Source organism: Pelobates fuscus, chromosome 5, assembly GCF_036172605.1.
Source record: "Pelobates fuscus isolate aPelFus1 chromosome 5, aPelFus1.pri, whole genome shotgun sequence".
In the NCBI taxonomy this organism is placed as follows: domain Eukaryota; kingdom Metazoa; phylum Chordata; class Amphibia; order Anura; family Pelobatidae; genus Pelobates; species Pelobates fuscus.
The window spans coordinates 347,950,429-347,966,528 of NC_086321.1; positions in this window are offsets into that span (position 1 = coordinate 347,950,429).

The window sequence follows — 16,100 nt, forward strand, 5'->3', positions numbered from 1 at the left end:
TGTCTCTTTAGCGTGCTTTTACAAAGAAAAAAGGTTTCCAGTGTAAGCTAATAGCAGCCAGTCAGTGTCCTTCAAGCGGCTCTATCAGGCCTTCCTTCAGCGTGTGCCCTGCACAACACTGCCAGCGTGCTTTGACAGTTGCCAATCATATCTGGTGTCTCTTTAGCGTGCTTTTACAAAGAAAAAAGGTTTCCAGTGTAAGCTAATAGCAGCCAGTCAGTGTCCTTCAAGCGGCAATGTCAGGCCTTCCTTCAGCGTGTGCCCTGCACAACCCTGCCAGCGTACTTTGACAGTTGCCAATCATATCTGGTGTCTCTATAGCGTGCTTTTAAAACCAAAATTTTGTTTCCACTGTAATAGAAGAGCAGTTGCCTGCCTGCCAGCTTCTGTGTGAGGTTCACAGTGGATACTGTGCCCTCTTGCCCAGTGCCACCACTCATATCTGTTTTTACAATAGCTTAAAGCGGCACTGTCATGCCGAATCCCGTTTTTTTTTTAACCCCCCTCCCGCCTCCACTACATCCAATCGACCCCCTAGTCACCCCCAAATGCCCCTAAGCCCCCCAGATTACCTATTTTTAAATCTGTATCTTCTGCCCCGATCTTTATTCAGGGCGCCGCCATCTTTGTGTGGGTAGGTGAAGTCCCTGTGGGACACGTCATCTGCCCACACTAGACAGACTGTGAGAGTCCCGCACATGCCCAGTGAAACATCTGGACATGCGAACGGGAATTTCACCTATTCATTCATTCATCAGACAGACGAATGAATGAATAGAAAAAATCAGACGAACAAACTAACACTGAGTATCACTGTGTATCAGTGTTCGTTTGTTCGATCAGTTTATTACAAGGAGGGAGCTACCGACGTGCAGCTCCCTCCTTGCATTATGTAAAGACAGAAGCGGTGGGGAGCTGTGCTCCCCACCACTTCATAAGCCCCCCAGGTCCCCCCCTCACTCTATGGGGGTCAATATGACCCCCATAATAGCACAAGGGAGATTAAAATCTCCCCAATGCCCCTACTCGCTATACCGCGAGTAGGGGCATGTCCACTAAACAGTGAGCAGCCTGTGGCTGCTCACTGTAAAAACATAAATGGTAATAAGGGGGGGGGGACCTACTGTCCTCCCCCCTGGCCCCCACCCCTGCGCGGTGGGTGGGGGCCCTAATAAAACAATAAGGGGGGGGACCTACTGTCCTCCCCCCCGGCCCCCAACCCCTGCGCGGTGGGTGGGGGCCCTAATAAAACAATAAGGGGGGGGACCTACTGTCCTCCCCCCGGCCCCCACCCCTGCGCGGTGGGTGGGGGCCCTAATAAAACAATAAGGGGGGGGACCTACTGTCCTCCCCCCCGGCCCCCACCCCTGCGCGGTGGGTGGGGCCCTAATAAAATAATAAGGGGGGGGGACCTACTGTCCTCCCCCCGGCCCCCACCCCTGCGCGGTGGGTGGGGGCCCTAATAAAATAATAAGGGGGGGGACCTACTGTCCTCCCCCCCCTGGCCCCCACCCCTGAGCGCTGGGTGGGGGCCCTAAATAAAGATAGGGGGGGGACCTACTGTCCTCCCCCCTGGCCCCCACCCCTGCGCGGTGGGTGGGGGCCCTAATAAAACAATAAGGGGGGGGACCTACTGTCCTCCCCCCGGCCCCCACCCCTGCGCGGTGGGTGGGGCCCTAATAAAATAATAAGGGGGGGGGACCTACTGTCCTCCCCCCCTGGCCCCCACCCCTGCGCGGTGGGTGGGGGCCCTAATAAAATAATAAGGGGGGGGACCTACTGTCCTCCCCCCCTGGCCCCCACCCCTGCGCTGTGGGTGGGGGCCCTAATAAAATAATAAGGGGGGGGACCTACTGTCCTCCCCCCCCTGGCCCCCACCCCTGAGCGGTGGGTGGGGGCCCTAAATGAACCCCCCCCCCATCAAGGTGACTAGGGGTCCCAAGCCCCTAGTCACCCCCCCCACCCAAAACATTCTATCCCCTACCTACCCCCCTCACCCTAAAAATAGTGAGGGGGGAATAAAATAACTAACCTGTAAAAAAAATAATTAAACTTACCATTTGACGTCTTCTTTTTTCTAAATTCTTCTTTCTTCAGCCCCCAAAAAGGCCAAATAAAAATCCATCATACCCGTCGCACTTTAAAAAAAAAACAAAAAAAAACGAGCGCAAAAAAAAAATTAATCCATGTTCACCCATGGAGGGCACGCCGGGTACTGAGCTCCGCAGGGCGGGTCAAGGCTTATATAGCCTTGCCCCGCCCTGCAATTAGGCTTAGAACACACTGATTGGTTGGTTTAAGCCAATCAGAGTGCTCTGTGTCATTTTACAAGCGTGGGAAAATTCCAAAGAACTTTCCCACGCTTGTAAAATGACACAGAGCATTGTGATAGGATGGTTTTCAAGCCATCCAATCACAGTGCTCTGTGTAATTTTACAAGCTTGGGAAAGTTCTTTGGAATTTTCCCACGCTTGTAAAATGACACAGAGCACTGTGATTGGATGGCTTGAAATCCATCCTATCACAGTGCTCTGTGTCATTTTACAAGCGTGGGAAAGTTCTTTGGAATTTTCCCACGCTTGTAAAATGACACAGAGCACTGTGATTGGATGGCTTGAAAACCATCCAATCACAGTGATCTGTCATTTTACACAGCGTGGGAAAGTTCTTTTGAATTTTCCCACGCTGTGTAAAATGACACAGAGCACTCTGATTGGCTTAAACCAACCAATCAGTGTGTTCTAAGCCTAATTGCAGGGCGGGGCAAGGCTATATAAGCCTTGATCCGCCCTGCGGAGCTCAGTACGCGGCGTGCCCTCCATGGGTGAACATGGATTAATTTTTTTTTGCGCTGTTTTTTTTTTTTTTTTTTTTTTTTTTAAAGTGCGACGGGTATGATGGATTTTTATTTGGCTTTTTTGGGGGCTGAAGAAAGAAGAATTTAGAAAAAAGAAGACGTCAAATGGTAAGTTTAATTTTTTTTTTTTACAGGTTAGTTATTTTATTCCCCCCTCACTATTTTTAGGGTGAGGGGGGTAGGTAGGGGATAGAATGTTTTGGGTGGGGGGGGGGGTGACTAGGGGCTTGGGACCCCTAGTCACCTTGATAAGGGGGGTTCATTTAGGGCCCCCACCCACCGCTCAGGGGTGGGGGCCAGGGGGGGAGGACAGTAGGTCCCCCCCCTTATTATTTTATTAGGGCCCCCACCCACCGCGCAGGGGTGGGGGCCAGGGGGGGAGGACAGTAGGTCCCCCCCCCTATTATTTTATTAGGGCCCCCACCCACAGCGCAGGGGTGGGGGCCAGGGGGGGAGGACAGTAGGTCCCCCCCCTTATTATTTTACTAGGGCCCCCACCCACCCACCGTGCAGGGGTGGGGGCCAGGGGGGGGAGGACAGTAGGTCCCCCCCCTTATTATTTTATTAGGGCCCCCACCCACCGCGCAGGGGTGGGGGCCAGGGGGGGAGGACAGTAGGTCCCCCCCCTTATTATTTTATTAGGGCCCCCACCCACAGCGCAGGGGTGGGGGCCAGGGGGGGAGGACAGTAGGTCCCCCTCCCTATTATTTTATTAGGGCCCCCACCCACAGCGCAGGGGTGGGGGCCAGGGGGGGAGGACAGTAGGTCCCCCCCTTATTATTTTATTAGGGCCCCCACCCACAGCGCAGGGGTGGGGGCCAGGGGGGGAGGACAGTAGGTCCCCCCCCTTATTATTTTATTAGGGCCCCCACCCACAGCGCAGGGGTGGGGGCCAGGGGGGGAGGACAGTAGGTCCCCCCCCCTTATTATTTTATTAGGGCCCCCACCCACAGCGCAGGGGTGGGGGCCAGGGGGGGAGGACAGTAGGTCCCCCCCCTTATTATTTTATTAGGGCCCCCACCCACAGCGCAGGGGTGGGGGCCAGGGGGGGAGGACAGTAGGTCCCCCCCCTTATTATTTTATTAGGGCCCCCACCCACAGCGCAGGGGTGGGGGCCAGGGGGGGAGGACAGTAGGTCCCCCCCCCTTATTATTTTATTAGGGCCCCCACCCACAGCGCAGGGGTGGGGGCCAGGGGGGGAGGACAGTAGGTCCCCCCCCTTATTATTTTATTAGGGCCCCCACTCACCGCGCAGGGGTGGGGGCCAGGGGGGAGGACAGTAGGTCCCCCCCCCTTATTATTTTATTAGGGCCCCCACCCACCGCGCAGGGGTGGGGGCCAGGGGGGAGGACAGTAGGTCCCCCCCATCTTTAACCCCCGCGCAGGGGGGGGGGGGGGGTTATTAGGTGTTTTTTTTTTTTTTACAGTGAGCAGCCACAGGCTGCTCACTGCTTACTAGACATGCCCCTACTCGCGGTATAGCGAGTAGGGGCATATTATTTACTAATACTAAGTAATCTTTACTTAGTATTAGTACATTTGGCTTCAAGACCAATTTAGGTCTTTCAGCCTTTTAGTAGATAGCTCCCTGATACCGTGGGAATTAGGGAGTTATCTACTAAGCGGCTGCAAGATGCAGCCACAGCAATGAATAGGATCGGAGTTTCATTCATTAGAATGAAATTCCGATACGAACAAAGTACCGAATTGCATCCTAACACCAATGGAGAAACTCTTCTCATTCTGTTAGGATGCAATTCGGCAGTTTTGCCGGCGTTCTGTCTAAGTGACAGGACTTTCGGCAATACTGACAGGAAGCATTGTGGGAACAGGGAGGAAAGCTAGGGATCATGGGAAAATTGCTCTGACCAGCGGAAATGAAGCACACTTTGCTCCTCCGCTGGTCAGAGCTGGTCAAGCGGAGGAATCCTCCATAAGACAGAGTCCCTACTTTGTCTTATGATTTTAAAGAAAACTAAAGAAGAATGGAAGAAAAGAATAACAGATCCTGAGAGAGGGGGAGAAGAGGAAGAGATTGAGGAAAGGTAAGTTCGGCATGACAGTGCCGCTTTAAGCTTTAGATTTAAAATAAATAAAACATTTTTACTGTAATAGAAGAGCAGTTAGTTGTCTGCAAGAGTCTGGGTGTCAGGCCTACTTCAGCGTGTGCTCTGCAGACCTGTGCCAGCGTGCTTTGACAGTTGCCAATCATATCTGGTGTCTCTTTAGCGTGCTTTTACAAAGAAAAAAGGTTTCCAGTGTAAGCTAATAGCAGCCAGTCAGTGTCCTTCAAGCGGCTCTGTCAGGCCTTCCTTCAGCGTGTGCCCTGCACAACACTGCCAGCGTGCTTTGACAGTTGCCAATCATATCTGGTGTCTCTTTAGCGTGCTTTTACAAAGAAAAAAGGTTTCCAGTGTAAGCTAATAGCAGCCAGTCAGTGTCCTTCAAGCGGCTCTGTCAGGCCTTCCTTCAGCGTGTGCCCTGCACAACACTGCCAGCGTGCTTTGACAGTTGCCAATCATATCTGGTGTCTCTTTAGCGTGCTTTAACAAAGAAAAAAGGTTTCCAGTGTAAGCTAATAGCAGCCAGTCAGTGTCCTTCAAGCGGCTCTGTCAGGCCTTCCTTCAGCGTGTGCCCTGCACAACCCTGCCAGCGTACTTTGACAGTTGCCAATCATATCTGGTGTCTCTATAGCGTGCTTTTAAAACCAAAATTTGTTTTTCACTGTTATAGATTGAATAGCAGTTACTTGTCTTCAAGCGGGTGTGTCAGGCCTACAGTGTGTGCTCTGCAGAACTGTTCAAGTGCACATTGCCAATCATATCTGGTGTCTCTATAGCGTGCTTTTACAAAGAAAAAAGGTTTCCAGTGTAAGCTAATAGCAGCCAGTCAGTGTCCTTCAAGCAGCTCTGTCAGTCCTTCCTTCAGCGTGTGCTCTCCAGAACTGTTCCAGTGCACATTGCCAATCATATCTGGTGTCTCTATAGCGTGCTTTTAAAACCAAAATTTGTTTTCACTGTTATAGATTGAATAGCAGTTACTTGTCTTCAAGCGGGTGTGTCAGGCCTACAGTGTGTGCTCTGCAGAACTGTTCAAGTGCACATTGCCAATCATATCTGGTGTCTCTATAGCGTGCTTTTACAAAGAAAAAAGGTTTCCAGTGTAAGCTAATAGCAGCCAGTCAGTGTCCTTCAAGCAGCTCTGTCAGTCCTTCCTTCAGCGTGTGCTCTCCAGAACTGTTCCAGTGCACATTGCCAATCATATCTGGTGTCTCTATAGCGTGCTTTTAAAACCAAAATTTGTTTTTCACTGTTATAGATTGAATAGCAGTTACTTGTCTTCAAGCGGGTGTGTCAGGCCTACAGTGTGTGCTCTGCAGAACTGTCCAAGTGCACATTGCCAATCATATCTGGTGTCTCTATAGTGTGCTTTTACAAAGAACAAAGGTTTCCAGTGTAAGCTAATAGCAGCCAGTCAGTGTCCTTCAAGCGGCTCTGTCAGTCCTTCCTTCAGCGTGTGCTCTCCAGAACTGTTCCAGTGCACATTGCCAATCATATCTGGTGTCTCTATAGCGTGCTTTTACAAAGAAAAAAGGTTTCCAGTGTAAGCTAATAGCAGCCAGTCAGTGTCCTTCAAGCGGCTTTGTCAGTCTTTCCTTCAGCGTGTGCTCTCCAGAACTGTTCCAGTGCACATTGCCAATCATATCTGGTGTCTCTATAGCGTGCTTTTAAAACCAAAATTTGTTTTTCACTGTTATAGATTGAATAGCAGTTACTTGTCTTCAAGCGGGTGTGTCAGGCCTACAGTGTGTGCTCTGCAGAACTGTTCAAGTGCACATTGCCAATCATATCTGGTGTCTCTATAGCGTGCTTTTACAAAGAAAAAAGGTTTCCAGTGTAAGCTAATAGCAGCCAGTCAGTGTCCTTCAAGCGGCTCTGTCAGTCCTTCCTTTATCGTGTGCTCTCCAGAACTGTTCCAGTGCACATTGCCAATCATATCTGGTGTCTCTATAGCGTGCTTTTAAAACCAAAATTAGTTTTTCACTGTTATAGATTGAATAGCAGTTACTTGTCTTCAAGCGGGTGTGTCAGGCCTACAGTGTGTGCTCTGCAGAACTGTTCAAGTGCACATTGCCAATCATATCTGGTGTCTCTATAGCGTGCTTTTACAAAGAAAAAAGGTTTCTAGTGTAAGCTAATAGCAGCCAGTCAGTGTCCTTCAAGCGGCTCTGTCAGTCCTTCCTTCAGCGTGTGCTCTCCAGAACTGTTCCAGTGCACATTGCCAATCATATCTGGTGTCTCTATAGCGTGCTTTTAAAACTAAAATTTGTTTTTCACTGTTATAGATTGAATAGCAGTTACTTGTCTTCAAGCGGGTGTGTCAGGCCTACAGTGTGTGCTCTGCAGAACTGTTACAGTTCACATTGCCAATCATATCTGGTCTCACAGTAGCTTGCACGCATAGTACCACTAATCCCCCAAAAAATGACAGGCAGAGGCAGGCCACCCCGCAGGGGCCGTCGTGGTCGTGGTGCTGTGGTTCCCTTTTTCCCTAGAATAATGCCCAGTTTTCAGAAGCCACGTACCCTGAACTTGAAAAGTTCTGAGGACATAGTTGACTGGCTAACACAGGACACCCAATCTTGTACAGCCTCCGCTCGGAACCTTGACGCACCATCCTCCTCCAGCTTAGCTTCAGGCACCTCTCAAGATACCACTCACCCGCCTGCCGCCACCACCAAAACTAGCACCACAGCCGCTTTACTTGGTATGTCAGAGGAGTTATTCACACACCCGTTTGAAGAAATGAGTGATGCGCAACCATTATTGCTAGAGGATGTAGATAACAGGGATATGTCTCAGGCAGGCAGCATTAAACACATGGAGGTACGGTGTGATGATGATGATGTTGTATCCGCTGCTGCTTCCTTTTCTGAGTTGTCAGATACAAGCGAAGCGGTTGATGATGACGATGCGTCCATGGATGTCACGTGGGTGCCCGCTCGGCAAGAAGAAGAACAGGGCGAAAGTTCAGATGGGGAGACAGAGAGGAGGAGGAGACGAGTTGGATGCAGGGGGGGGTCGTCGCAAGGAGCTAGTGGCACAGTCAGACAGCATGTATTGGCACCCGGGGTCAGCCCGACAGCACGCCAATCAACGCATGCTGTGTCCACCAGCAGAATGCCGTCATTGCAGAGCTCAGCAGTGTGGCATTTTTTTTGTGTGTCTGCCTCTGACAACAGCGATGCCATTTGCAACCTGTGCCAAAGGAAACTGAGTCGTGGGAGGTCCAACACCCACCTAGGTACAACTGCTTTGCGTAGGCACATGATCTCACATCACAAACGCCTATGGGATCAACACATGAGTACAAGCAGCACGCCTACTCTAAGCCGCCATCCTCCTCCTGGTCTAGCATCTTCAGCCACGTCAACCACTGCTGTCCTTCTTGCCCCCTCTCAACCATCCGCCACTCCGTCTCCCGCCTTGTGCAGGGTTGTCAAGGACATGTTTGAGCGTAAGAAGACAATGTCACCAAGTCACCCCCTTGCCCAGCGTCTGACAGCTGGCTTGTCTGAACTATTAGCCCGCCAGCTTTTACCATACAATCTGGTTGAGTCTGAGGCGTTCAAAAAATTTGTAGCTATTGGGACACCGCAGTGGAAGGTACCCGGACGGAATTTCTTTTCACAAAAGGCAATCCCCAACTTGTACTCGATTGTGCAAAAGGAAGTCATGGCATGTCTGGCACACAGTGTTGGGGCAAGGGTCCATCTGACCACTGATAACTGGTCTGCAAAGCATGGTCAGGGCAGGTATATCACCTACACTGCGCATTGGGTAAACCTGCTGACGGCTGACAAGCAAGGAATGCGTGGCATTGCAGAGGAGTTGGTGACACCGCCACAAATTGCAGGCAGTCCTGCTGCCACCTCCTCTACTCCTCCTACTCCATCCTCTTCCATAACCTCCTCGGCTGAGTCCTCTTGTGCTGCTGCGTCTTGCTCCACATCAACGGCACCCCCCCAGCTCCCCAGGTACTATTCCACATCCCGGATACGGCAGTGTCACGCCGTCTTGGGTTTGACTTGCTTGAAAGCAGAGAGTCACACCGGACAAGCACTCCTGTCCGCCCTGAACGCACAGGTGGAAAAGTGGCTTACTCCGCAGCAACTGGATATCGGCAAAGTGGTGTGTGACAACGGAAAAAATTTGATAGCGGCATTGAAGTTGGGCAAGTTGACACATTTGCCGTGCATGGCACATGTGTGTAATCTGATTGTACAACGCTTTGTGCATAAGTACACAGGCTTACAGGACGTCCTGAAGCAGGCCAGGAAGGTGTGTGGCCATTTCAGGCGTTCCTACACGGCCATGGCTCACTTTGCCGATATCCAGCGGCGAAACAACATGCCAGTGAGGCGCTTGATTTGCGACAGCCTTACACGTTGAAATTCAACACTCCTAATGTTCGACCGCCTGCTCCAACAAGAAAAAGCTGTTAATGAATATTTGTATGACCAGGGTGCTAGGACAGCCTCTGGGGAGCTGGGATTTTTTTTGCCACGTTACTGGACGCTCATGCGCAATGCCTGTAGGCTCATGCGTCCTTTTGAGGAGGTGACAAACCTAGTCAGTCGCAACGAAGGCACCATCAGCGACATCATACCATTTGTTTTCTTCCTGGAGCGTGCCCTGCGAAGAGTGCTGGATCAGGCTGTAGATGAGCGTGAAGAGGAAGAGTTGTGGTCACCATCACCACCAGAAACAGCCTTATCAGCATCGCTTGCTGGACCTGCGGCAACGCTAGAAGAGGATTGTGAGGAAGAGGAGTCAGAGGAGGATTGTAGCTTTGAGGAGGAGGAGCAAGACCAAACACAACAGGCATCCCAGGGTGCTCGTTGTCACCTATCTGGTACCCGTGGTGTTGTACGTGGCTGGGGGGAAGAACATACCTTCAATGACATCAGTGAGGAGGAGGAACGGGAAATGAGTAGCTCGGCATCCAACCTTGTGCAAATGGGGTCTTTCATGCTGTCCTGCCTGTTGAGGGACCCTCGTATAAAAAGGCTGAAGGAGAACGACCTGTACTGGGTGTCCACGCTACTAGACCCCCGGTATAAGCAGAAAGTGGTGGAAATGTTACCGAATTACAACAAGTCGGAAAGGATGCAGCATTTGCAAAATAAATTAAAAAGTATGCTTTACACAGCGTATAAGGGTGATGTCACAGCACAACGGGAATCTAACAGGGGGAGAGGTGGAAGTCATCCTCCTCCCACGACCACGCCGGCAAGGACAGGACGCTTTAAAGACGTGTTGTTGATGGAGGACATGCAGACCTTTTTAAGTCCTATGCATCGCCACAGCCCTTCGGGATCCACCCTCAGAGAGCGACTCGACCGACAGGTAGCAGACTACCTCGCCTTAACTGCAGATATCGACACTCTGAGGAGCGATGAACCCCTTGACTACTGGGTGTGCAGGCTTGACCTGTGGCCTGAGCTATCCCAATTTGCGATAGAACTTCTGGCCTGCCCCGCTTCAAGTGTCCTGTCAGAAAGGACCTTCAGTGCAGCAGGAGGTATTGTCACTGAGAAGAGAAGTCGCCTAGGTCAAAAAAGTCTAGATTACCTCACCTTTATTAAGATGAATGAGGGATGGATCCCGAAGGGACTGACACTGGGCGATTCATTCATAAAAAAGACCTGATGAGATGAGCTGCCTTGGGCTAAAAATGGTCCACACGCTGCTGTATTTTAGCTCTGAATGACGTTTGACTTGCGTGACTTATCCGCCACCAACTAGGGTTCAAGCCGCCATGTTTTAGGGCACTTTCTGCCTGTGAAACAAACATCAATTTTTCTGGCCGCTGCTACAGCAGCGGCTGCAACAGCAGCGGCTGCAACAATACCAAATTTTTCAGGCATGTGTACATGCCTAATTTTTAGGCCCACTGGTGCAGCACTGTGGCTTCAAAAACCAAACCAAAAAAAAATCCTCCAAGATGGCACCAATATACCAGTGGTCTAAGCATCTTCCCACCTTGGCCTAAAAAGGGGAGGTGATTCAACAATTAAAAATCTCTGCCATTTACACGTCCACTGATAGGAGACGCGGAAGGTATTAAACTGATATGAACAATACTAAACTCACCACTCCTATCTGGTGGCACATTAGCTTGCCCGCGCAGTGCCCCAAATTTCAAGTAAGAGGACCGACCAAGCATCTTCTTCCATCTCCCTGTTACATAAATCAATGCCATATCCATAGAAATTGTAGAGAATATCGAGGATAGTTTTACAGGCCCAAATCATGTCGCCTGTTGAAAGAGGTGACCTTGCTCGGGTCCCAGGTGTGCGGTTCCTAAAATGGCTGCCATATGCATGTCCTCTGATAGGAGATGCGGAAGGTATTAAACTGATATGAACAATACTAAACTCACCACTCCTATCTGGTGGCACATTAGCTTGCCCGCGCAGTGCCCCAAATTTCAAGTAAGAGGACCGACCAAACATCTTCTTCCATCTCCCTGTTACATAAATCAATGCCATATACATAGAAATTGTAGAGAATATCCAGGATAGTTTTACAGGGCCAAATCATGTCGCCTGTTGAAAGAGGTGACCTTGCTCGGGTCCCAGGTGTGCGGTTCCTAAAATGGCTGCCATATACATGTCCACTGATAGGAGACGCGGAAGGTATTAAACTGATATGAACATTTACTAAACTCACCACTCCAAGTGCTGTTATTTATTTATTTTTTTGTGGTGAGGCTTTACAGTGCTTCTCCACGGGACATGTTAACTCACGGGCAGCTGGCTCATCAAGGAACCAGAGCAGCTTGAACGAGGTGACCTTGCTCGGGTCCCAGGTGTGCGGTTCCTAAAATGGCTGCCATATACACGTCCACTGATAGGAGACGCGGAAGGTATTAAACTGATATGAACAATACTCCACTCCTATCAGTAGGTCCGTCCCATTGTGATTTATGCCCCCCACCCACCGCGCAGGGATGGGGGCCGGGGGGAGGAAAGTAGGCCCCCCCATTGTGATTTATGGCCCCCACCCACCGCGCAGGGGTGGGGGCCGAGGGGGGGAGGACAGTAGGTCCCCCCATTGTGATTTATGGCCCCCACCCACCGCGCAGGGGTTGGGGAAGACAGTAGCTCCCCCCAGTGTGTATCATGGGCTTTGAGGACAGGTGTCAATCCATACCTGCCAAGTGACCCTATGTAGGGGGAACAGTCTCTATTCTGCTCTGTGTCAGTGTGTATCATGATCTCTGAGGACAGGTGTCAATCCATATCTGCCAAGTGACCCTATGTAGGGGGAACAGTCCCTATTCTGCTCTGTGTCAGTGTGTATCATGGTCTCTGAGGACAGGTGTCAATCCATATCTGCCAAGTGACCCTATGTAGGGGGAACAGTCTCTATTCTGCTCTGTCTCAGTGTGTATCATGGACTCTGTGGACGGTGAACAGTCTCTATTCTGCTCTGTGTCAGTGTGAATCATGGACTCTGTGGACGGTGAACAGTCTCTATTCTGCTCTGTGTCAGTGTGTATCATGGTCTCTGTGGACAGGGAACAGTCTCTATTCTGCTCTGTGTCAGTGTGTATCAGGGGCTTTGAGGACAGGTGTCAATCCATACCTGCCAAGTGACCCTATGTAAGGGGTAACAGTCCCTATTCTGCTCTGTGTCAGTGTGTATCATGGTCTCTGTGGACGGGGAACAGTCTCTATTCTGCTCTGTGTCAGTGTGTATCATGGTCTCTGTGGACGGGGAACAGTCTCTATTCTGCTCTGTGTCAGTGTGTATCATGGGCTTTGAGGACAGGTGTCAATCCATACCTGCCAAGTGACCCTATGTAGGGGGAACAGTCCCTATTCTGCTCTGTGTCAGTGTGTATCAGGGGCTTTGAGGACAGGTGTCAATCCATACCTGCCAAGTGACCCTATGTAGGGGGAACAGTCCATATTCTGTTCTGTGTCAGTGTGTATCATGGTCTCTGTGGAAGGGGAACAGTCTCTATTCTGCTCTGTGTCAGTGTTTATCATGGTCTCTGTGGACGGTGAACAGTCTCTATTCTGCTCTGTGTCAGTGTGTATCATGGTTTCTGTGGACAGGGAACAGTCTCTATTCTGCTATGTGTCAGTGTGTATCAGGGGCTTTGAGGACAGGTGTCAATCCATACCTGCCAAGTGACCCTATGTAGGGGGGACAGCCTCTATTCTGCTCTGTGTCAGTGTGTATCATGGTCTCTGTGGACGGGGAACAGTCTCTATTCTGCTCTGTGTCAGTGTGTATCATGGTCTCTGTGGACAGGGAACAGTCTCTATTCTGCTCTGTGTCAGTGTGTATCAGGGGCTTTGAGGACAGGTGTCAATCCATATCTGCCAAGTGACCCTATGTAGGGGGAACAGTCCCTATTCTGCTCTGTGTCAGTGTGTATCAGGGGTTTTGAGGACAGGTGTCAATCCATATCTGCCAAGTGACCCTATGTAGGAGGAACAGTCCCTATTCTGCTCTGTGTCAGTGTGTATCAGGGGTTTTGAGGACAGGTGTCAATCCATATCTGCCAAGTGACCATATGTAGGGGGAACAGTCCCTATTCTGCTCTGTTTCAGTGTGTATCAGGGGTTTTGAGGACAGGTGTCAATCCATATCTGCCAAGTGACCCTATGTAGGGGGAACAGTCCCTATTCTGCTCTGTGTCAGTGTGTATCAGGGGCTCTGAGGACAGGTGTCAATCCATGTCTGCCAAGTGACCCTATGTAGGGGGAACAGTCCCTATTCTGCTCTGTGTCAGTGTGTATCAGGGATCCTTAGGATAGGTGTCAATCCATACCTGCCAAGTGACCCTATGTAGGGGGAACAGTCTCTATTCTGCTCTGTGTCAGTGTGTATCATGATCTCTGAGGACAGGTGTCAATCCATATCTGCCAAGTGACCCTATGTAGGGGGAACAGTCCCTATTCTGCTCTGTGTCAGTGTGTATCATGGTCTCTGAGGACAGGTGTCAATCCATATCTGCCAAGTGACCCTATGTAGGGGGAACAGTCTCTATTCTGCACTGTGTCAGTGTGTATCAGGGATCATTAGGATAGGTGTCAATCCATATCTGCCAAGTGACCCTATGTAGGGGGAACAGTCCCTATTCTGCTCTGTGTCAGTGTGTATTCAGATTGAAAAAATACAATTCCAGGAAAAATTTAACAAACATTTACAAGAACATGTTATGCACATCATAGAAACAACGTGAACCTCTTTAAAGCCACAAACTTAAGACAAAAAATACGTACACACAATGTGTAAGGGTTTGAAAGAATATTCTGAATCCTTACATGTTTACTTTATCGTTTGTTTCATTTTTGTGAACCATATATAAACTACAAGCAGCGTGTAAACTATAAAAACTCAAGTGGCCATGCTGATCAAATTAAATAGTATGCTTTACACAGCGTATAAGGGTGATGTCACAGCACAACGGGAATCTAACAGGGGAAGAGGTGAAAGTCATCCTCCCCCTCCCACGACCCCGCCATATCTGCCAAGTGACCCTATGTAGGGGTAACAGTCTCTATTCTGCTCTGTGTCAGTGTGTATCATGGTCTCTGAGGACGGGGAACAGTCTCTATTCTGCTCTGTGTCAGTGTGTATCAGGGGCTTTGAGGACAGGTGTCAATGTTAGGTGATTTCTGCCCTTTATGGATTAAAACCAGACTCTGCATCAACTATGTAATTTTCCATGGGAGTTTTGCCATGGATCCCCCTCCGGCATGCCACAGTCCAGGTGTTAGTCCCCTTGAAACAACTTTTCCATCACTTTTGTGGCCAGAAAGAGTCCCTGTTGGTTTTAAAATTCGCCTGCCCATTGAAGTCAATGGCGGTTCGCGCGGTTCGCGCGGTTCGCCGGTTTGCGAACATTTGCGGAAGTTCGCGTTCGCCGTTCGCGAACCGAAAATTTCGGGTTCGCGACAACACTAGTTATCACACTTGAAGATCTCAAGATCATACGTAAGGATTAACCATTTGGACTGCTTTTACTTGGACTTTGCTATCTTTTATTAATATACTTTTTAACTACTACTTTTCCATTACTTAAATTTGTATTTTGTGGCGCAAACTTTTTCCACTATTATTTTCCACCTGTCTTGTTTTAAATGGTTTTGAGGGATTCCTTTTAAAGGGTTGCTCCCTATAAGTTGATCAGCGCTGTCTCATTGTTTTATTTTTTCTACAAATATATTTTACTTACCCTTATTTCCAAACCAAATTTTTTGCCCATGCACATTCTTACCCAGAACCCATAAAGACACAGACACAAGATTATACTGTTGGAAAATTATTTGTCCACAACTTCATTAATCATATATATTGTGGCGGTACCAGCCTTGCCACTGGGCATTGGAGAAGACTGATTGCCAGCCTCCTGCCATGTGACTATGACCCCTGGGATGTATTGCCTGCTCTCCTGTACTGCTGAGGATTGCTACCATCTAGGTGGATTTGGCTATGGAGCTTGTGTAGTGCCCTCTGTTGGTAGCAACAGTAATATGCACTACCTGAATAGCAAGACTGGTAATTTGCATATTCGGGTAGATTTGCATATCGCTAATTCTGCATGCAGGAGAGACATTTGTGTTAATTATGGTCTTCCCCACCTATTTATTAATATGTAATTATGTTATAATAAGTCACAATAATAAGCCGGTTCGCGAACATTTGCGGAAGTTCGCGTTCGCCGTTCGCGAACCAAAAATTTCGGGTTTGCGACAACACTACCCAGCATGCTAGCTGTCACTAACTTCCTGTGGCTGCTATGCCTACCTCCTGGCTCTGTCAAGGCCTATTCCTCTTAGCTGCGCTTATCCATGGGCTACAATACAAGAGCAATTAAACAACAGAAGGAAACAAAATCCTGCCTATCATATTTTAATTAGTTGAACACTTTCGTATGCACAAAGCTCCACAGTAATAAATCTCACAGTAGTGTGCTAAAGTTTATTATCACAGAGCTCTTGAGGAATCAACAGTAATGTACAGTATTAAAGTGTATCAGTGAACTCCACACCAATAAATCGAAGTGATGTGCAATGTGCATGAACATTTGATGGAGCTCCTCTGTGTTTGAGTGTGATATGTGTGTCTGCTTGAATTCAAGAAACAAATGCTCACAAGTACACAAAAATAATATGCCCAATAATTATGCCTTCTATTAGGACAAAGGGCATCACGCT